Genomic DNA, 24,853 nt, shown 5'->3' with positions numbered 1-24,853 from the left:
GAATGTATTTGTACTATTGAGTACTATTTTACTAGAGGAAACTTAGACATACACGGTTCACTTTAAAACGTAATAAACTATGGCTGACTATTTGTCACAGCTGTATAGTGGGTGTAATTTATAAATCAAACACTTATATCTTATCACTAAAATCATCTTATAACTAAAGACCGTTTTTTTTCTATATAAAGTTTGTAAAACAAACAAGAAGTCCATTCAACAGCGCTCCGATTGGCTATAAGTATTTGTTTTAAATGCATTATTATATAGTGACGAAGAAAGGTTTACTTTTATTCTTTTCAGAACACCGAGTCTTTATTACCATGTTTTTTTTTACTTTATTACCTTGCCAGGGTAGAATCCCTTTGTTGGACGCATCTAGCAGATCTTAATTGTTAAAAGTCGCATACGATTCTTCGTATATGATACAGATAGAGAGAGAGAAATGGGGTTTAACGTCCACTCGACACAAACAATGTCATTTCGGTACTAACACATGGTTCAATTTTATTTCAATAATTCGCTTGCGCGTAGGGTCTTTAGCAGTGGGAGGAAACCGGATGACCCGGAGAAAACCCACGAGGTTGGACAGACAATCCTACTCCTTGTCACGTACAACCGGGGAATCGAAACCACGCCAGTTGACTCGATGACAGACCTTGTGAAACAGCGCGCATGTGCTAACTATTCGGCCATACAACACCCCGTATATGATACAGGACAGATGTGAGGTGTGTGTGTGGGGGGGGGGGGGTGAAGATATCTTGAAAAATTAAATGCCGCAATTGTTTTATAACCGACAAGTGTTTCAAATATACGAAAATTGCTTCATCAATAAACAATTATTCCATACCCCTTGTGGAAACACCCCGCACTAAAGACCGTGTTAGAAACAAGGGGTAATCAAAACTGTATCATTTTTAAATGTTTCCTTTATAGTTTAAATCTGGCTTTTGATAAGAAAAGGGGTGTCAGTGTTGGGATAATTTAGTTACTTGGATATATCATTGAGTATAAGCATTCGAACGCTTGAACAAAATAGCCCACTTCACTAATCTACAATACGTGAAGCTACCAAATCACTTTAACGATTATCGCTGATCGGCAAAAAGTAGTAAGTTTATCGAGATGGTCAGATTAAACAAAATGAAATGAAATGAAATGGGTTTAACGTCCTACTTTTGGTACCGACTTGGCTAACGAAGACGGTCATACGCCAACAGTGTCTATGAGAGACATTAATTCCAACTGTTAAGGGTTATTTTAATGCGCACGTCAATGTGTACATGGGACCTCGGTTTTTCTTACCATCCGAACGACTAGACACTTTTCTTCTCAGACCCTCTGCCCTCTACCACTGACAAGGCGCACCACGCCATTAGATTACACAGGGAGAAAACTTCAGTACGAATTGGAGTTTAACGTCTTACTTTTCTGGCCCAATTAAATAGACCACAAAAATATGGCTCATGAAGACGGCTATGAGCCATGTAATATGAAATATGAGACACATATAGCCTACTTTTATGTCGATTTCCAACTGCTGCCAATGGTATACGCGCTTAACCTTGATGTTTTTGTCTCATCTAAACGACTAGGCACTGAAGAATGTTCTCGGCCAACACCTGAATAGAATCCATCCTCAATATCCCCAGTGGTCTCATTCCGTTCTACTCCACTATACCCTGGGTTCATCCATGGAGTATTCACGTATTCAAGTTATCTGCCCTTGATCGTAGCTTGATTCTACGAACCAATCCAAAAACAGTTTACGAACCAGTTTTAGCCCCAGAGTTCACGTTCACAATAATATGGCGGCTTGTTCGCTCGAATAATGGGAAAGTTTGCAAGACATTTAATATAAAAGAAGTGACATGCACACAAAATGATGTCCTAAAGCATCTTTTTGACGGGGAAGATGTTTTTATGTCAGATTTTTATGAATTTAACGATTTTTTTTATTGGTCGTGAAAATAGCACAATCATCAAGGGCAGATAATTTGAATATGTGTCTCCCTCATGGATGAACCTAGAGGTTAGTGGAGTGGAACGGAATGAGACCACTGGGGATACCGAGGATGGAATAGAATCCGGGGCCACCAGGTTAGTAAGTCAAGTTCCCGTTAACTACGATATTAATCCACATATTCTGCAGTAATGTTTTGTTTTGACTGATATTTAGTGAGCGGTGTGGTAGGAGAAAGGGACAAGATTCTTAAATTCCGGAAAACGGTAGTTCTTCTACATTGTGTAACCTTGTTAGTGGTGCAGGTCCGACAGTGTCTAATCGTTCAGATGAGAAGTGAAATTGAGGTCTCGTTTACACATTGGCGTGCACGTAAAAAAACAGCAGAGCTGGACGTAGTGCCGATGTCCGGATAAAGTATCCCTCATAGCACACTGTGTGGTCTTCATTAACCCAGTCGGTGCAGATAAGTCGGACGTTAAACCCCATATTATTTCATTACATTTTGTAAAATAAAAATGATTATGACCGTTACAAATTGGATATCGTCTAATCGAGTTATGGCAATGACGATAAAACGGTCGGTCGGTCCATTAAAAAATGTAGATTTTATGATTATGCTGTATGCAGTGAAACTGGTGGCGATACCTCCCAACTTAATAACCGGTATAGGTCCATCTTATTAAGTCTAAAATTATGCTTTCCGTACTTGTGAACTGAAATAAATTATAACCTACTACCCCACACACGGTGATGAGCTGAATATAAATGGTTTATGTTTATTAATATCATATGTATGTCATAAAGTATACGTCACCGTAAATAAATATAGTCCGTGTAATAAACATGTTTATGAATAAATGTGTCTAATGATTATATAATGTTCACGTAATATGGACATACAAAACCGTTAGCCACGTTAGTGCTTCTCATTAACGACAATATGAAATGAAAAATGGGCATATAGATTAAAAATTTAATACTCAAACGGGAAGTGGTATCCGTTGTCCGTCAATGATTACGCAAATTGAAGGAAGGTCTTAGATTCGGATTTTGGAACCGCTTTGGAATCTACGCCTTGGGACGCTGCAGAAAACTTTTAACCATTATTTGTATTATCTATCCATGGATGTGTCACGTAATATTATTACACGACTCTGTCACTTTCGATTTATGGACTTAAAGATGTATTATGTAAGATTTAGATAACGAGCAGACAGTTTTTGCTAGAATAGTTAAAAAATATATGAAAAATTAATATATTAAAAATTTCATTCTAGTTACTTTATTCTGAGCGAAGTTATGAGTCTTTGAAGCTGTTACATGGATTGTTTATTATCGTAGAAGTGGTTCTTGCCAAACGAGACTAAGTCTCGATTATCCATTTTATCGTCTAATGCATTTAAATATCGGCCATCCGATGATCTAGAGGGTTGATTATGGGCTTGCCATGTTAATAAATGTAAATAATAGTTTATATAGCATTTGAAGCCAAAATAAAGATCTTCCATAGGCACTTAGATCTTACATAATGCATCTTTAATATTTTGAAGGCCCTTTAATATCGATGGTACTATACATTTTATAAAACAATATATTCAGATGTAATGGCAGTAAAATGGTTATTTACTGCTTCCAATGTAAAGACACAAAACCAAACAAAAAGAAGAAAAGAAACAAAAACTAAAATTCAAGATGCCAGTTTGAAAAGACACAAAACATAAATTCAAGATGCCAATTCGAAATGAAATAAAAACAAAATCAAGATGACGATTTGAAAAGACACAATACCAAACATCAAGATAACAATATGAAAAGACACAAAATTTAAGATGCCAATTTGAAAAGACACAAAACAAAATTAAGATGACAATTTGAAGAGACACAATACTAAGAATCAGAATGACAGTTTGAAAAGACATGAAACAAAAGATCAAGATGGTAATTTGAACAAATACAAAACCAAAAATAAAGATGACAACTTGAAAAGGTACAAAACCAAAAATCAAGATGTCAATTTGAAAATGCACAAAACCAAAATTAAAGTACCAATTTGAAAAGTTACAAAACCAAGCATCACGTTGGCAATTTGAAAAGACACAAAATAAAAATTCAAGATCACAATTTGAAAACACACAACACAAAAGAAGAATTCCCACAGATAATAATTTAACAATTCTCTATTAAAATAACAGTAAAACCATCGTAATCTTAATTAGTGAAGTCAAACACTCTGAAAAAATTGTTAGTTAGCCTAGCATATCAGCTGGACGGATTTTACCTATCTAAAGTCTCTTTTAAAAACACCAAAGTGTCAACTAATCGTTTCATATCATAATATATTAGAACCTACATGAATATACATTTCAGATATAGTTATTACACAGTTAGATATAAAATCCGTTAAAAACGTTACGTAAGGAAAAGTTATAATACTAAGCAACTCCAAGAAAAAGAAATTAATCTTACCTTGGAAATATTATTTCTTATACCAAGGTGTGTTGGTAGTCAACAATGCAGTTTAAGTACTTATCCCTTACCGAATTCGTTAGTGTACACAGAACAATAATATGCATTACTACTAAACAAGCTGGTAGCCAATCTAGCTCACCCACTATCAATGAGAAGAAGAATGGATATTTTACAAACAGCTCGGTGCATTGTAAGCCAAAGAAGGAGTTGTGAAGGCGGAGTAACCCCTTTATAAAATGCACATTGACATTTTTATTGTTCGGGTATATACCATAGTTTACAACACACTATATATATATGTGTGTTTGTGTTTACGGTACGTGGGTAGTGAGTGAACCAATCGTCAGTTAGCCCCATCCTTGGAGTAGTGGTATATTTTAGAACCCGATCAGCCGTAATTTATGAACGCCATGAATACAATTGACTTTTGCCAATAGTCAAAGAAGCAAAATACAATGTTCAAAAGTAACTATTAGACAAGAGGTCCAAGTTATAAAAAGCATTTGAAAAATGATATTGCTTCGATGCTAATAAGCATGCTTTGATATCATAATGGGATTCTGATTCAAGAAACCATGCTTGGGATCAAGACACCACGATATACAAAATTTTATACATGATGTGAATACATATGACAAATATCTAATATACTTTTATGCTTGGCGGGAGGGGGGGGGGGGTAACGCGTACGCTTTAGATCATAAAATCTGTCGTTGAGTCAAATGGCGTGGTGTCGATTCCCCGCGTGTACGTGAGAAGGGGTAGGGTCGGCAGTCTAACCTATTGGGTTTTCTCCGGGTCTTCCCGATTCATCACTCACACTACCAAAGATCCCTTCACGCAAGCAACTTTTACTGAAATAAAATTGAACCATAGTTTGTGTCGAGTGGACGTTTCTCTATCTATCTCGCTGTTTAAACCGATAAAGAAATTGTGTTTTACTTCCACGTGTGTGATTTTGTTTTATAATACGCAATTTATGACTCATACATTTTCGACAATTTTAAATATTTATTTCAAAGAATTATAATATTTATATATCAAAAATATTCATGCAAACCAATTATTTTGTTCGCGATTAATTAAGAAAGTCGTGTGAAGTGTAATATACTCTTTAACATGTAATTATATCATAAATTATCAAGTAACTCTCTCACTATCAGCAAGCTGTAAACTAATAGGGAAAAAGACCTCTCAATCTCCGTCAGGTCACCATCCCATATCTTGAACTACATAATTAATTGTTTTGTGGAGTTAAATATATATCGGTGTTCAGGTCACAGCCCAGAACAGAGTTAATCCGTGACACATATCTACCACATTTTTTACAGGTGTAAATAATCTTCGAATATAACAGATTTCATGGAATTATTGAGTTCTGTAATATACTGGCAATACAGCTACAGCACCGATCGGACTAATGTCAACGTACATAGTAAGGGACCCTATAACAATGTACTATTTCGTTATATTTAAGAGAAATTAAATAATAAGACTAAGTAAATGTTAAAATTGAAATGTGAACACTACATACAGTATTAAACAATATAGTAAATAAAAAAACCAGGTGTGATGAAGAAGAGAGAGAGAAATGGGGTTTAACGTCCACTCGACACAAACTAGGTCATTTCGGGACTGACATATGGTTTAATTTTATTTCAGGCGACCGTACTCCTTGTCACGTACAACCGGGGATTCGAAACCACGCCAGTTGACTCAATGACAGGCCTTATGATACAGCACGCACGTGCTAACCATTCGACCATCCAACCCCCCAGGTGTGATAAACGTCTGAAAGATTTTCATACGTTTTACAATATGTCAAATTTCATATTACGTAATACATATTATACAAAACATGGTATTGGTGATTAACTTGATCCGACTTATAGCCCCAGTGACGTTGTATTATCTGAAGTCCTTAACGCAGATTTTGAAATTAGTGGATTTGGGTCGTTGTTAGATTCAAGTATTCATTTACATGTAGTTTAAAAGGGTGGTCATAGTTGTATTTGTGAAGCAGCTCTTGAACATGATGTGTAGCAAATTACAATATGTAATCTTGAAAGAAAAACACAACCTACTTTTCCCTTCTACACGCCTCGTTTGCTAATTTGATCCTGTAAAAATACGATTGGTGCTTTAATTCAATATACAATGGTCAATGATATTGCAGGCCCCTCGATACCTGGGAAGGGGGTGTGCAATAGTTATTTCTTCGCTTAAAATTTTAATCCAGCCATTTTTATATCGCTACGCTCGCATCCCCATATTAATTTCAATCCGACGGGCCTTCATTCGATATTGACGGGATTATTATGTTCATTTTCATTTTAGCATCTGGAACCCCTTATTAGTTTATGTTGCCAGAACATGTGAAAAGTAGGATAGGACGTCATATCTGGGAAGTAACGATAGAATTGGACATAGAACGAGTATGTTTTAAGTTCCGGATAAAGCTGAGAATAATTAAATCTCCATCATTGGAAGATGCGTATAATATGACGTCATGTTCGGAAACTATAATTTACATTACCGGAAGATGTTCACAATGGTGAGCTATTTGAATATAGCGACTGCATGAGATTGCATGATAAGGGCCTTGTATTCTTTCTAAAATAACTTGAAAAGTCTCTGTTACCGAAAACGGTGCACTGAATGCATCGTGTTTTTTCTACGGAAGTGTGATACAACTGGAGTTCTTTCAGTAACGGAGTTTCTAGTGTCAAAAGATACGGCCAACATGAAGTCATGTTATGAAATGGATATCAATTCTTCATTTAAATTTATCTGGTGCGACGGAGTAAGCTGCAGACAATATCAGGGCGGATCCAGAATTTTCAGGAAGGAGAGAGGGAGGGAACAGAAATTTCAGATCTCCTTATTGAATTAGCGATCTCAGACTATTTCGGGCCCAGGATCCCTCTAAGAGCTTTATCCGCGTCTGTATATAAGTTTCGTTTACTTCTTGGACGCCTCGCGATGCCTACGTATATAAAGTTTATCATCTGTGCTGCGGGTTAGTTTATAATTATAGTGTGTACAGTAGAATTATGGTTTGGCCGTTAAAAACTGTGTAACTTCTATTATAAGTTCATGGTCGTTTATATACGTCTTCAGACATGCTTGGTTGACAAATGCTATCAAGATTAAGTCTCATTGAGTACACACATCACAGGTGTAGACATGAAGAGAGCGACATCTTTGTTCATTTTTAATATATAAAACTAGTTTCTCGTGAAAATTAGATTAGTAAATAATTGATTTATTATAATCATATTTCACACTAAATTTACTGGTTACAGAGGGCATTATTATTACCATGCACACGTGTTTATGTCTATACAAAAAAGAGCTTATATGAAATCACGATCGAGTCTTCAGTTTAAATAACATCTTCCTGGACCAGCTGATCGCGAAACCTTTGATTTTACTCCCGATTATCTACTTACTCTGCTAAATTAGCCCTGAAAGTAGGCAATTCTGTAGCCCACCCTCTGATCACAATACAGTAGTTTGCACGCGTTTGTTTGGGGTTTAGGATTTTTTTAGGGTTTTTTTGTGGTTGGGTGTGGGGGGGGACTTACCTTGAGATCTAGCTACCGCGGTTTGAATTCTAGTAAAACGTTTATTTTTATGAAAGAAAAAAGCAAGCATTCCTTTGAACAAATATATGTCACCTGTCGGTCATTACAATTTCAAAGGCATGCGACTATAAGAGGCTGGGACTGCGATATATAATCCAAATGCGTATCGATAGAATACATTCTGTAAAACTGAACGTTCTCTGAATTGGTATGAAATGCTACTAAAATTTAATCAAATCCCCCCCCCCCCACACACACACACACACACACACTCACAATGACTAACCTAGACCATTTGCGGAAAATAAAATTTTCATCGATTTTAAGGCCATAATTCAAAAAACTTTAACGGAATCGGACGAAAAGCAAGTATGAGACGGTCAGCCGCATTTTAATCAAATATCTCAAAGTTTAATTTAAAGAATAAGGGGCAGAAGTTAGAGAAACTATGCCCACCCCCCACCTCCCCCGACTCCGGTTTCATTGATCCGATCTTATTAGTTCCGATTCATAGCATTTTCTACTCGCGACTTTAGAATAATCTACAAGGGCATGAGGCTTTCCGCCAGACTTCTGCCTCGTAAAGAAATAATGGTTGTCGTTACTGTGTATGTATTTCACAGACGCACATTTATTTGGTGAGCGATAGATCACCGTTTGTTATCTATTAACAAGAAAAACACGAGACAAAACATGGGCAAGGTATTCTGGAGAAGGGTAATTAACGACACCAAGAGAGGTGTATTATTGTCCGGTATGTCACAAGAAAAGGAAGGAAGGAGACGATATCTCAAGCTTTCAACAGTGTTTACCAATATGCTGAAAGATGAACGTGTTAATGAGACAGTTTAGATACACCGATTAGATGCCTCGTATAATTCGTATTACATGAACACCTGCAAAGTCTTTTACGGATTATGCTAATGGTATAGTAAATGTCGCTGTTAAAACTTCAATTCTTTTTAGGCATCATCTGTACGAATACGTTTTGTTATGAGATAGGAGCAGGGTGGAATATTCATTATCAAGATTTATCATAAATTAATTTTGGCGCTGAAACCTAACCACACAAGGGGTTCATGCTTTATTATGCGTGCGGGAAAACATACAGGCAAAATGACGTGATGCGTACAGCTATTATAATGATGTACAGCTTTTGATGAACACATCTACACAACAACTGCACAGAGACGTGTTGAAAACACATTTGCCTCACAAGACGCAATGTTCCTCCGCAGTCCTATTGAGTTTTTAAAGGATTCTGGCACCTAGGCAATCAGGGGGGAACTAAGCTTAAGGTGAGAGATTATTTAAAATACTGAACATTGGCTATGTGCATTACCTTTCAGACACATTAAGGAGTTATCATTCTTGTGTACTGTTTGACCTTTTTTCGTCTAGATCACCAAGACATTTTATCGTCTGATCATGTCGGTTTTATTATCTCCCCTGTGTGGATAACAGATGAAATGTCTTTCTCTGTTGCACAAATTTGTTTTACATACTGCTGATAACTTCATAATGATTCTGTGTTAAGATGGCAGATGTGTCGGTTTATCTGTTACCTTTACACTGGTTATCAGGATGTAGTTTTGTCATTATAGTATTGTTGGTTATTACAGTCGGCCTTCGTTTGCTGGGTTCCTTTTAGACACTGCTTTTAGAACCCACTCCACACAAACTGTGCCATTTTGGTAGTAACATATGGTATTTATTTATTAACGCGCGGTGAAACCTAAGGTTAGGTAGGGCCTCGACTCCTTGCCACGTGTAAGTTTGGGATCGAAACATCTACAACAAACATCCATTCCTTTAATCCCCTACCTTCACATTCATTCCCTGTACAAACGAATTAGTGTTTTACCTATAATCTTGACATTTTGAAGTCTTGGACGACTTGTCAGCTTCGTGTTAGTATTTTGACAAACACTGCAACCCCTATTATATGCCAACTTCAAATTAACATTAGTATTCTACGCATTAAAACCCTATTACTATCTCTTAACCTCAAATGAACATCGGTATTTTCACGAACCGCAAATACCATAATTAGATGTTGGCATAAAATTAACCTCAGTATTTTTACGCATTAAAACCCCATCATTATATTAGCCTCAAGTGAACCTCAGTATTTCTACGAGCCATAAATAACGTCAGTACCTTCACGAGATGTAAACCCCATTATTAACTGTTATTCACGCATTAAAGCCCCTTTATTAAATGCTAGCTTCAAATTAACCTTAGTATTTTCACGAGACGATGCATTCGCATCTTATTAAAGTGCACTATGTAAGAGCTAAATCTGCCTATTGCAGATATTATTTTGGCTTCATATGTTATATAAACTATTATTTAGACATTTATTAACATGACAAGCCCATAATCAACTCTCTAGATCATCGGGTGGCAGATATTTAAATGGATTAGAACGCCCGTTAAATTTAAAATTTTAACGATAAACTGAATAATCGAGACAGTCTCATTTGTCCAGTACAGTTGCTACGATAATAAAAAATCTATGCTACATCTTACAACGCTCATAACTTCGCTCATAATAAAGTAATTTTAATTAAATATTTTAATCATTTTTCATTATTTATTTTTGAACTACGAAAGCAAGAACGGCCAGCTCTTTATCTAAATCTTACATAATACATCTTAACGGAGAACAATCCTCGCACGAGTCTAGAAATATTATCTCATCATACGTCCGGCTCCGAAACACAATCTATGCCGAGGCGCTTTTTTCGGAAAACCGTATCCTTGAAATGTTTCAGTTCTTTCTCATTGCTGGGTATAAAATACTGCTACGGTATTATCCATATTATTACTCATGCTATGTAACATAATGCTCACTAAACAACTAATAAAAGTCTATTCCATAAATAAAACCTTATATAATAATTATCATATGTTATAACTTTTTATCGGTCTGTGGTTATAGTGGTTTGCGGGTTATTCAGTGGAAATGTCATACGTGCCAAGTATGTTCAAAGATGTGGTAAGAGAGCAAAATGACCGCAAAATAATAGGCGGTAAGGAAAACACTGTGCCAAGTTGATTGACTAATAATATATCAGTAACAACAGGGTAGGTTAAAGCCACACTCTTCATATTTTAATATTTACCAATAGCATAACACATAATAATTCACAATGAAGTAAAAGTGTTCAGTCCTTCGAATTGGACGTATACCCGCTGACATGCACGTTGAAGAGTAAGCAGAAACGCCAGCGTCCGGACAAAATTGCCCTGCTTACACGCTGCATGGCGTGTACACGTCTTTGTTAGCTAGGTCGGTTCAGTAAAACTATTGTGTATATATAATTGTACTGTGGTATTGTTTTGAGACAGAGTCTGGAGAAGAATTCACAAAAAACTAACACAAAGAAATAAAAATCTTAATGCAGACAAAACTACATAAATATACACATGAAATTTCTCATGGTGGCTCTCAGGTTTGGGTTAGTCTGACATAGAACTGTTCTTGAACTATATTTGGTTCAATGGAATATTCTACATGTATAAATTCTACATGTATATATAAACAATATCAAATAAATTTATGATAAATGACAAACAAGCATACTTTGCTGCGGCGTGCTTTCAGCTGCTGATTCTTATTTTAAAGGGGTGGGGAGGGGGCGAACATTCAGTCAGGTTGCCTTGTTTCGATACCATGTTCGCACGTAACAAGGAGTAGGCTCGCCTGCTCAACCCTCGTCGGTTTTCTCCGGGACCCCCAGTTCCCGTCCACTACTATAGGCCCCTACACGCAAGCGATTTATTGAAATAAACATTGTACCATATTTGATTATGTTAGCCTGGTTTTGGAGTGGACGTAAACGATATTTACCATCAGGTTTAGGTAAGTGATATCTACCGTCAGGTTTAGGTAAATGACATCTACCATCAGGTTTAGCTAAATGATATCTATCATCCCGTTTATGAAAATGATATCTAACACCAGGTTTAGCTTTAAATAAAACCTACTTTCAGGTTTGGGTAAATACAAGGATGAACGAGGCCGCATTTCTCTGATTCGCGACTAACAAAATGTCATCTTTCGACACAATGTCACAGCTAAATCCATAGAAATTGGATCATCTCCGTAAAAATTCGGCTTCATATATCAGGAAATATTCTTTTACGGATTCTCATAATATTATTTGATTCGAGCGTCTGTGCAAACTACGCAGAACAAAACTGTCAGTTTCCAACCACTTTGCGCACATGCGTTTCTCCCCTCCCCTCTCCCCATCCCCACCGACTTTCCCGCTCTCTCTTCCAGCGTAGTTTGTAAACTAAGCGACGAAACACAAACACAATGGTGCACAAATAGTTATGTGAAGTGGGTAAACATATTCTTTTCCGTTTACGACATTTGTTTTTACGTATTGTCTAATTGTTATTCGTCATTCAAATTTCTCTTTTGTTAATTTAGTTGGTGAATATCTACAGATTTGCTCGACCAACTATAGACCAGTCTAAGCCTATATTTGAAGAGGAAGTAAAAGGTTGTTATTTAACGATGTAGGTAATGTTTATATGTCAATGGTATTATACTGACAGTGTCTTATCTTGTCAATGAACAAGATAAATTCCCAAACCCGAACTCCACCCAATATACCCCCATCAGAGTATTGACCAATATAGATAATTATTACAAACATAATATGATCCTATCTTCGGATTAGCATGTGCATTCTGCGTCAACTTTGAGTTGGTTCGTATTATTAAATTCAAATTTCATAACAAGGGGAACTTTCTCAGCCAACACTTCCTGGCATCGAACCCGGGACAGGCCCGTAGATAGCGGGGGGAGGGGGCTGAACCACGCCCTTTCCATTGGACGCAAAACGAAGCCAACGACTAACGTGTCCATATCAGTATGGCGCCCCATAAAACCGAGTGCATTGGTTGGGCTGAAACCCGCCCCCCCCCCCACACGCACACACTCACACTCACTCTCACTGAGCACCCACTGCTCTATGAAAGACCTGTATCAACAATGGGATTACACCACGTGAATGTGGCCTAGACAATACAAAAAGAAATATTATATTGATATGAACATGGGTTATAATGTCCAGGAAATGTAATTATCTACACAAAAAGCTAATACTTTCATTGATGTTTATATCTTTAAAATCTACGCCCTTATTTTTACAACCCCAAATGCATTAATGTTTTGTGCATTTGGCTCTTCTCCAATATTTTACAAGTTTCTTATAAATTAGTCATTTAACTGCCACACATTAGAGCTTCGGCATTTCAAACAAAAAAACAAATGCAATTTTTATTTTATATTCTGTTATTATCCCGAGGAGATGGAACGCCCTGTCTGAATAATCGGGACATAAAGGCCGCTTCTATTGAGAAGAAATGACACCGCGGATTCAAAGCCGTCTGGATATTCAAGTATATGGCCACCTGTTATACGCGTACTCTCCAGTGTATTGTGCGGTAGCAAACAGCAGAACATTTCCTCTACATGTTTCATTTAAAGATATATTACCCCAACAGTGGATATCCCGAATATACTACCATTGTTTTTTTAAATATATTCAATCTACAGGGATAAATATATTTTTGCAAGGAGCAATATGAATGACGCGGTAATCTGGCTGCAAAGATGGTGTTATCAATACACGTGGTTGGAAATAAAATGAAATGTTGTTCTGTCTTGACTCGGCTAATAAGACGGACACGCGGTTGGCATGAAACATACGGTCACATAGCGCGCCCTTTTTTATAATCAAATGGTCAAACATTGGTTGACACCTTAGAAAACACTTATGTTTTTTAGTTTATCGGGCCCGTTGCCGAGGACGGTGGTGGGTTGGCTCCAGTGGCTGTCCATCCTACCCTTAATACGATGCCAACTACAAAGGTCTATGACACCAGGACAACACTGTCTTACGCACGAAGATGTGCCCAAGTTATTGTTATTCAATTTTGGTCCCGATAATGCGCCAGAAATCACCATTGACACCTTACTCACATCTACAGGTACCCGACACCTCAGCCCTGCGCACCGTACTTTAAAAATCATGGACAATTATGCTATTTGGATATACAATTAAATTCCATGGGTTATTAGAAATATTCATTAAGGGACTAAGCTTTACAAGTAATGAAAGCATTCAAACTTTTTTCCAAATTTTCTCCCGGCTTTATTAAGGAGAAATAAATGATATGTTTGTAACTTGGAAGCCATGTTGTGCTAAAAGTATGATGTGTCTTCATTGGTGTTTAAATTCTTCGCAATGATAATGTGAAGTATATTGTTTTTGTTAGTTTTCTTGGAAATAGATTACATTTCAGCAGCTTTTCAGAAGATAAAAATATTGACAATGTGTCTGAATTACTAACAGCTGAACAACATATCACATCAAAATGATAACCGATGACATAATAGACGTAAAAGAAATATAATACAGTTTTATAAATCTTAAATGTGCATACGGAGCTCGGCTTAAATGATGAGTGCAATGATTTCTATTTCCTCCGCGGAATGACACGAGTTTTACATTCGAAATGCCGATCGCTGAGATAAGTCTTGACTTCATTTAAACATTGTGACCAATGTAACTGCTTTTGGCCATTTAAAAATGATCCTGAATCATTTAAAGGGTATAAAGCTCAAATTCAGTACTATCCCGAGTCTTTGAATGTAAATCAGTTAATATACATTCATATTACATTAGTATGTGCTTTTTGGCCCATTTTCGTTCATTTTAGGTTCCAAAGAATAGAGATTCTGCTACTTTAGGTTCCCTCTTTCGAGCAAATTCAAATCTAATCTACCAGGAAGGGGAAAAAGAACCGCTCATTAAATTTGTTAATGAGCGATATTAGCACTTTCCAAACAAATAAGACTAAAGAAATGCATATATTCAAGGAAGAAATTGAATCAACTTTTATGGCAGCATTCACGTAGGTAAGAAATTTATGACTCTGACCTTTGCCCTAGCAAGTCAAATAAATTGTCAGACGAGTAAAAACAAGATGACAGGTTATGTTATAAAAGTTTTTACAGCTTCAAGAGAATGTTTTACTTTGAAATTGAGAAATATGATAGATGTCTTGGTTGATACCGTTTATATTAATCAATGCTAAGAAAGCAGAGAACCCGTGGAAGATTCTATTGGTGATTTTATGATGGAAATATCAGATTGGATTCTATAGCTCAAGTTATCGGTATACTTCTATTGTTACAGCACGTAGAGATGGCTGAGAAAGAGCGGGAGAGAGATTTAAGAAAGCAGCTCGGAATATTTTCTCATTTTACTTACATTATTTATTTACATTAGTATATATTTATGGCGAGGAAATGGAATGAAACACATTTTAACGTCCTATTTTTCTGCACCACCAGGGCTAATGAAGATGGGCATACATACGCCTTACATAATGCTATGGGGGAAATTTTGTACAAACACTGGCGCTACAGTCTTCTCTTATTTCGAATCCCATCTGTCATGGGTTTTTCCGACCAACAAGATGTTGCTCCTGCACAGCTGATAAAATTTGCACGGCTAACATCGGAATCGAACATGGGGCCACCAGTTTAACCACCCAGCGCCTTGCTCACCGGGAATATAAACCATTTCACTTTATGGGTCTACAAAGCCCGATACAGTGTACAATCTATATAATCCTGAAATCGAGTCCCCCAAACCAATTATCTATGTTGTTAATCACCGTATCAGCGTATCGCTCATAAAATACATCAATATTGACAGGTTGTGATCACCAGCTATAACACAGTTTGTCGACAAGTTGTGTTTAACGTGATCGATGATTGTGTCTAGACGTTATGACAAGAGGCATTTGATAGCCTCATAGATCCAGCAATTGCGGTGTTTACAGTGGTCTATAGCGTAGATAAAAGTAAACCGTCTAGGAAGCAAATTGAATTGAATGCCAACTGATTAGATTGGTATTTATTGCCTTAACCCACTGACAAGCAATATTAATCCCATAATGGTCGACAATGACTTATTTTGTAGCGGCCACTTTACTGTATTAGCTTACTGTAGTAATATAAGCAGATTACATAAACAGCCTGAAAGTCGCTGATTGTTATTTGTATAATCGTCCTCGACTTAATCTACGTTAACCCTAACCCTATTCAAACTTAATATAGGAAACCAAATCAAACGATATCTGGGAGCAGTATCGTTGTGTGGTTTTTCTTGGCCATTGTATAACGTTTGATGCCGAATGTTGACAAATTTTCAATTTATCATATCGCTATAAATACTGAACGGATTCCAACCATTTTGTAGTGATATTCCTTTTAGGGATTCACCTTCTGAGATCCAAATTTGATTTCAAATGATTTGTAGTGGTTAAAGTGCCGTGGGGTTACGTGTATTGCAGTGATCAAAGCACATGTAGGTCGCTCTACATCCACTAATCTTCTTTAAAGATCAACAAATGTCTCTCGCAATTAAAGGCATTGTTTGACTAGGTTACCATGTCAAATCTAAATGGCAAATACAGATGCATCTGTTTCATTTTATTTAATAATCTCTAATGACTGTTACATCAGTTAGGGGAACTGACATGTCCTAAATTTCAGACACTGGATAGTAATGGATGAACTCGAGCTGAAAGTCGACTTATACCCATTACTACGTAAATCGGTAACATATCCGGAACTTGCATGTAGATATTACGGATCAACTAGCCTAAGGACGTTAAATTAATATTTGGAATATCTGTTTAACCAATGTAAAATTGGTGAACGGCAACACTGTCCTATAAATAAAACTTATTTAAATCAGAAAAGTAACCAATATAGTGTGGAACAGTTTTTCAAAAAACGTATAATAATACCAATAAAAAACCGTGTATAATAGCACGGGTGATGACAACCTTAGACGAATCTAAGCGAATGAATCAGTGGTGATATACACTACATCTATCTATTCGCTTGATAATTGCTTCTTGGTGTTAGAAATAGACGGATGTATAAAACAACTTACCTATTTTTAACCCCCAGTTACTATAAATAGAACCATCAATCATCTATAAATAACATGAACTTGCCACCATGGTCAGTTGTGTTCAACATCATATGTGGTTGAGGTCAAGTTTGTTATTTTATATTAACTACTCTGCTAACATAACCAATATGTATGCTTAATTCTTGTATAGCTGGAAGGACTCTAAAGTAACGACTCTTGTTTCGGAATAGTTTATTTATTCCCACTGAACAATTTTCAATCAAACAACACAAACTTTATATGAATCATTAATTTCATATAAACGTCCTGCACCACTGACAATGGGAAACCACTTCTGAAATCCAGAAGAACACTTGAAGCGAGCCCGAAATCTCCTGGTAAGCACGGCAACGCCTTACTTCTAGAGTCACTTCGACTCAGCTAAATCATATAAGGCAACCCACTTATAAAAAATATAGTATATTGTAGAAATGTAGACGATTGTTTATTTTAGATAATATTATTGTGTCATCATGTGGTATTAGTTGTAGTTGTATTGGCTTTGAAACTCTATCATTGGGATTACATGTATTTCAAGAGGACCTCTTGGCTTTTATGTCTGTATATCTGTTTGTCGTACCACCCCGAGACACACGCTTAGTGAAAACACATCAATACTATCTCCCTCATCTTTCAAGCATGCACATGTATTTCAACGGTATTACATAGTTCTTAAGCAATTTTGCCAGATATCTGATCGCCTGTACCGATTTATATGTTACACGCATCAATAGAATATTGAAAGTAGCAAGTGTATATTTTTATGCATTGGGACTGGAGAAAGGAACTGTCTTCGATTATTCACATTTCTGGTTAAACGAAAAGGGCGTAAGTCTGATAACTTTTACAGATTCTGCTAATAGCACTACCCTGTATAAACCAATAATAGGAATGAGGTTTACCGTCTCGTCAACAAGATATATATTACGTGAAGCACCAATTTGGGATGTGTCCCCCCGTTTGAACAGATTGGGTTTTATTCCAAAGAATAGACCAAATATCGTGAAGGGTCCTGTAGACCCGCAGTACTGTTAATGGAACCCAATATATCCCAAATCCTAAACGCACGACGTCCACTGTCATATTCAACAAATCAGCATATTCTATACGGAAAATATTTCCATATAGCCTTCACCTAAAAACCCAAAGACAGAATACTACCTCAACGAAATATAGAAACGTAAGAGAAAAGACCTATCTATAATCAGCTATTAACACCTTTTTGTAGGCTGGATTTAAAAGGGATTAGGTTTTTCCGTCCAGACAGTTGGCTTTTATGATATCTCTTATCGCTACTAAATGGACAAAGTAAAAGAACATTATGTATAAAAAGATATAAAGACCTTTTAACAGGTGAATAATCAACACTCTAGCCTTTCAAAAAGACGCTTGAATCAACGTTCTTTAGACACAATGGTAGTCTGTTCCGATTCACAAACCTACACAACGAGATTTCTGTTGATTAGACCAAGTTTTTAAAAAGTTAAACCGATTGACTGTCAAGATAGTAGGGTGTCATATTGTATAGTAAAGTGGCAATTTACAGACTACAATCGTTACCCACTATAATCAAGTAACTGTATCTGTGGATTCAGTACGCAGGCACAAAACGTGGGGGGTTGGGATGGACTTGGTCTAGAGTGTCGCGCCTCGAGCTCTACCTGGCCGATCAACTCTGGCTTCCCGTCGTGGGTTCGATACCTCGTCTGAGCGTATGTGGCATGAAGATAGGATAGAACGCCTAATCTCAACCTCGTGGTTTTACTCCGGGTAATCCAGCTTCCTCCCACAAGAAAGAACCCTGCATATGCATCGAATTTACTAAAATAAAGTTCATCTGCGATTATCACTCAGAGTGCCTTAGCGATAGGACCGCCCATTACTCCGGGTAACCCAGCTTCCTCCCACAAGAAAGACCCCTGCACATTTACCGAATTTACTAAAAATCAAGTTTCATCTGCGATATCACTCGGGGTTGATTCGGACGTTAAATCCCAAGTTAACAACAACAAAACATGATGAAATTACGATTTCGTATAAGCTAGAGCAATTTGTATACCTCAATTTGAAATCCCGTAATTACGATACAAACTTACAAAATCAACAAATCGTCTTCGTATCATGGTCAAGTTCATTTTAATTCGATTGTTAGGTTTTTGTGCAAATAAAAGATTATACCATTTCCGATGAAGCGCTATTTACACAACGTATAACAATTTTTTGTCAGCTCCAACGTACATCTTATGAAAACTATTTCATGTGAGATCAAATATATAAGTACAAGCATAATTCGTTCATCGTCATTTGTATTTTTTGGGTCATATCTAAATTTTCTCAGCTTAATGGACACCAAAACCTACTAAAGTTGGATTCAATCGGAATAAAACTATACCATCGAAATATGTGAGCGAGAGCGAACATTAAAGGTCAAGTTGTGATTACCAGTTTGAAAGAAAGGAGGCATCGCGTGTTCTAAGCATACCTTGCCTCGTCACTATCTTCTCTGCAACCTACATACTTTTTTTTTAAATATTAGAACCGAAAAACTTTGTTAAGAAGAGACGAGACATTCTGATAATTATAAATCTGTTTTCTGTTAGAAACAGATTCAATAATTAACGAAAAGTACTTTGTTCAAGTTTTTTAATGCGCAGATGAAGACACAACACAAATTTATTGGCAAAATTTCTTCTAATGCCAGACATTTAGTTAATACCAGTTCATGACTCAACTTGTAGTCGACCTTAGCACCCTCATGTAGATAATATTATTACATACAAATACTACCTCCAAGTAATAAATTGCTATGGTTCATGGCTTTTACTAAGATGGGTTTTATAACAGACACTCGGTAGTTCACAAATTAAATAAGATATTACGAAATGTAACATGCAGTTATTAAGGTGACTTTATTTTTGATACAGTAGCATGTTCGATTCCAAAACAAATATATCGATCATCAATTTCCAAAATTTGTTACAAGACAGAGAAAACGGGATAACTGCACACAACACGCTATTAGGCAGAACTATTAAATACATGTTATCAGCGAAGATACGCAAGTTGCATTTGGTATCATTTAAAAACAAGCCCACATTTGTCCGATTGGGTGCAAACACGAAACGAATATCCAATAATTCAAGTTATCGATACCAATAAATTAACAGTTATCGACGTATTTTAAAATGTGTAAAGACTTCTTTATCGATAAATTCTAATAATAGTTATAGGCAGAATACTTACCATTTTGTTACCAGAACGTTAATATCCAAATACAGTACCATTCCTCCCAGTTTCTCTTACTAATATATCTTAAACGATTGATGATAACGTGCAGCGAGTTATATCTACAAATCAGAATCTATCAAAATCAATATTAAGCCAAACTTTGTGTTGGGCTGACCTATTTTACAGTGGTAAAGATAATAATCGTCCGGCAGCATCTGATTGGTCGACCAGCAGGCCGATATTTTACCAGTTTTCAGTTTGACCAGTAAGTGGCCAATATTTAGAGAACATGTGTGGAACTTAGCATGGCGCTGGCACATATTTATATATATACCTACTAATCGTTTCTTATCGCGTGCTTCTATAATCTGTGTTCTAAATCTCATTTGTCATGACGTTTATCACACTTTTATTTTGAGAGGTTAGTAAATATTAGCTTGACTGTAAGAAAAAAACCTCTATCTGTTTTGTCTCAACCACCATGACTGCATCCTAAAACATTCCAAATGAAATTTTTTCAATTTATGTTCTCGTTGGTTGCTTAACAAATCCATGGCCAAAGGTGACGTGACATATTAGTTCCATACATATCTAACCATTACAACACTAACAGACATATCGTAGTTTTCGAGGGGGTTGGTGGTCTAGTGGTCTAACACGTGCCTTATAAATCATACGATCTTCCATTAAGTGCTTGGTTACGATCCCAAGCTTACACGTTGCTAGGCACAGAGTAGGCTGCCCAACTTAATCGTGGGTTTTCTCTGGTTCCCCCGGTTTCCTTCCATTGCTAAAAACACCCACGAGCAAGCAAATTATTTAAATAACATTAACTCTGTGTTTGTCACGAAATGACCTAGTTGGGACATTGCCTACAAGGAGTAGGGTTGCCTGTCCAACCTCGTGAGACTTCTCTCTGGTTCCTCCGGTTTATTTCCACTGCTAAAAACAACTACGAGCAAGCAAATTATTGAAATAATATTGAACCCTGTGTTAGTCACGAAATAACATAGTTTGCGTCATTGCCGGTGTCTATTTCTTATTTCGACCGCAACCATCTTTTACAGGTTTTTAGTGAAACTTGAATTGGAAAAGCGAGATTTTTTACTATTAGGTTACTATGGGACAAACACATGGTACATATTTATTTAATGAATACTTGAACGTTGGTAGGAAAACGGAGAACCAGAAGAAAACCCACATCTTGTTAACCCTAGGGTCGAAACAACGCCAGTTACAGAATTCATGATCTAAACCGCAAGTGTAAGACCACTATCACTCCATTTGCGCAAAATAAATCTAATTATTGCAACACTGTTTTTGCCATATTAAGCTGAGATTATGGTTATTTTGGGACATTCACATAGCTAACATTTTTTCTGCACGTTTGTGTATCTGAATATAAGGGCTCTGCAGTAGTAGTCACGAGGCTGTATTACTAGGAATGAAGATATTTAAATTGCTTGACTACTTGTTTATAAACAGGATAAAATCTTGATTCCATCAAATACTTATTAATTACTTATATTTACATCAATATAAATTACTAAGTACGTACATTAATATCTTTAGCTTATCAACTGACACCTACTGTGACGTATTTAGTGATAGAGGCCATCTTGTTGATAACTTCATTAACTCAACATATTCGCTTCCGGAAATTGTTGTTATTTTCTATATGATAAGAAATATTTTTAAAACAAACCGATCACAGGGTTGAAAAGGTTTTATATGTTTCAAGCCAGTACCTACTGTGGCTTTTTCATTGATAGGGAGCTTCTTGTAGGTAACGCCATTATCTCAACATATCCGCTTCCGGAAATTGTTGTTATTTTCTACATAAGAAATATGTATAAAGCAAACTGATCATAGAGTTGAAATGATTTAATTATGTTTGTAACCGGTACCTACTGTGGCGTTGTGGCGTATTTTTTTGACAGAGGCCTTCTTGTTGATAACTCCATTAACTTAAGATATTCGCTTCCGGAAATCATTGTTATTTTCTATATGATAAATATTTTTTTAAAAAAGCTGACCAGAGGATTGGTTTTAAAAAAGGATGAAAATAGTCAAACAAAACGATAGTAATAGAAGTTTCCGATGCAGTAATAAGTAATCATAGTTTAGACCATTTAACCGAAGACTTGTACGTGACAAGGAATATACAATTGTACGTTGCATGCCTAACCTCATGAGCTTTCCAACTACATGTACTGCTAAAAAAATTCTACCTGCTGGCGAATTATTGAAATAAAGGTTGCCGTACAGCCTGTTCCACATCAGTGTGCGTTATCCTGGCGTAGATGGTGACGTCACTCCACAACGGAAGTACTGCGGTAGCGTATGCGTCAGATCTCACAAAACTGCAGCATGCAAATATAAATATTTATATTTCTCTGGCGTTACTATTTGCGTCACCTTTGCGGTCACGTGGATTTGGGCAACATTTGGAACATTTTTAAAGAAAGACGCGACTTTTCCGACATCTCTGCTATACTTGTACGTTACCAAACTATCGACACCGCCTTGCGCTGCCTTGGTCCCAGACAGCGCACAATGACCTACGCATGTACCTACGCTAGGGGCTACGAAGAATAGTGACGCACTCGTGTGAGCCAAGCTCTAGTATGCTAGTTCCAAAATAATAGTTTGCGTCAAATGGGCGTTACACATACATTCATAATTTATTTATAATATATACACCATATATTTAAAAAGTTGCCATTTATTTGGAATTTAAATGGATATTTACCGCGAACTCAGAAGTCACTCTATTTATCTGAAGAAATATGATATTGATAGAGATTTACCCTATTTTTATTTAATCAGAATAATAGTTTGTGAATTAAATATTTCAAAAATGAATTGTTTTTTGGGTTTTGTTTGGGGGGGGGGGGTAATTTCTCGACTGACTTATTATGTTGCATTGGAGATATAACTATTCCGTCTCGAAACTATTTTTTCTACACGGGTTAGAAAAACAACCACTTTAAACCTTGCTTCTGGTAGTACGGGACTAACATAATATATGGAAAATAAAGAGGCCTTTGTAAATGGTGGTTATTGTTAGGTGAGGTGATATGCGAGAAGGGACACACATCTTGATCGGTCTTTCTACCTGAGATCTTACCTGTTACAATGGTGTTTTTAACGTCGACACTTTGAAGTCGGTAGACGTCTATTGTTGTCAGTAGGTGGTTTCTAAGCCTTAGCGACATCCCACATCTCGGGGATTAGCTACAACGTTTGATAATTTCAACAAAATAGAATGAGAAGAATCGCCCATCAAAGGTGAATTCAGCTAGTTATTTGTCATTTAACACTCGTGTGGTCTCTCGACTTTTTTTGGATCATATTTGTTCCCTTGTACGTTTAAAGTTTGTTGTGAACTTGAATATATAAAGAAAGTAGTGTTTTTCCCCCCACTTCAAGAGACCGGTTAAACTTGAATATTTAATTAATCTATAGAGTTCAAGTTAATATTACATTGTATTCCATCTCATTTCCATCAATAATTATCTCAAAATTTTAAGAGCGTTTACAAAGGACCACCACCAGCGTTTAACTTTGACGTAATTAAGATGCATACGCATAGGATAATGTAGCCCTTGTCCGAAAATAAAAATACAAGGACTTTCTTACAAATTCTTTATATTTACATAAAATATTTTTTCACCAACTACTTCTTTATCAAAACGTTTTGTTGTTTGAAGTAGTTATTCTTACTTTTAAACGTATCAACGAGAACGATAAATTATGGGTATTTGTGGAAATAACATCTAAACGAAAACAGTTTTCGGTGGGATTTTTATTTTCTTCATATACCCTTTGTTATACATCTAAGCCTCACGTATGACCACAAATGAATCGCACGAACAAAGCAACTGGAATATGAAAGTCCGATTAACCCCATTTTTTTTAAATTTATAAAATAAATATGCAAAACTAGTTTATAGCTTTTTTATGTAGCGTCGAGACAAGGAATATCACGAAATGTCAACACTAATATTTTCCCCAAGCACCCCAGAAATAATACATTAGACATGCACAGCAAAATGTATGACATTATAAAGTAGTTAAGAACATTGAGTAGACTGATCTACAGACAAGATTTCATACTTCTTCGGTATACTATATAAACAGGGATAGATGTTCCAGAGTTTTGTAAAGTTTTAAATACTTGTATTTTTCTGGGAAAGTAGCAACCTTTTCGAGACGATAGTGTGTTCGTCAGCCTTCATTAGTTGTATGAGAGGCACAGCAACGCAAATGTCTCGATATGCCTTGCACAGTATCAGCATGTTATAGCAAAGACATGTCTTTATATTTTATGATCGAGGGGTCAGTGATCGATTTTATCAATACAGGTGTATTTCCACAAATTCCGTAAATGTATACTTTTTGTATTATTTGAAGTACAGAAATTAGCCAAACATAAAAGCGTACCTTAAAACTATTGAAAGCCCTTCACGGTCTTCACAACGATTTTAATCTCATCTCACCTAGCCATGCAATGTACAATCACAACCGAATGACTACCACAGCACCCCCGTGCTCAATATACACTTACTCTTTCCAATACA

The 24,853-nt window shown here is 36.4% G+C and overlaps 1 protein-coding gene across 4 annotated transcripts in view; it reads right to left on the bottom strand.

Annotated features, from left to right (window-relative positions):
* LOC126814729 (matrix metallopeptidase-21) overlaps window positions 1-24,853 on the bottom strand; it is a 112,902-nt gene that overhangs the window by 53,586 nt on the left and 34,463 nt on the right. Inside the window, exon 1 of one of the 4 annotated variants that reach the window (XM_050540093.2) lies at window positions 20,286-20,306. The exons of 2 other annotated variants lie outside the window; for them this stretch is intronic. The gene's annotated coding sequence lies outside the window, so the exon portion shown is untranslated. Of the gene's footprint in view, window positions 1-4,435; window positions 4,608-20,285; window positions 20,307-24,853 lie in introns of those variants that run through there. One more of the 4 variants, XM_050540089.2, reaches the window with a different exon arrangement.

Source organism: Patella vulgata, chromosome 3 (assembly GCF_932274485.2).
Source record: "Patella vulgata chromosome 3, xgPatVulg1.2, whole genome shotgun sequence".
In the NCBI taxonomy this organism is placed as follows: Eukaryota; Metazoa; Mollusca; class Gastropoda; family Patellidae; genus Patella; species Patella vulgata.
Note: the sequence above shows the minus strand (reverse complement) of the source record. Positions and strands in the feature narration are given on the sequence as shown.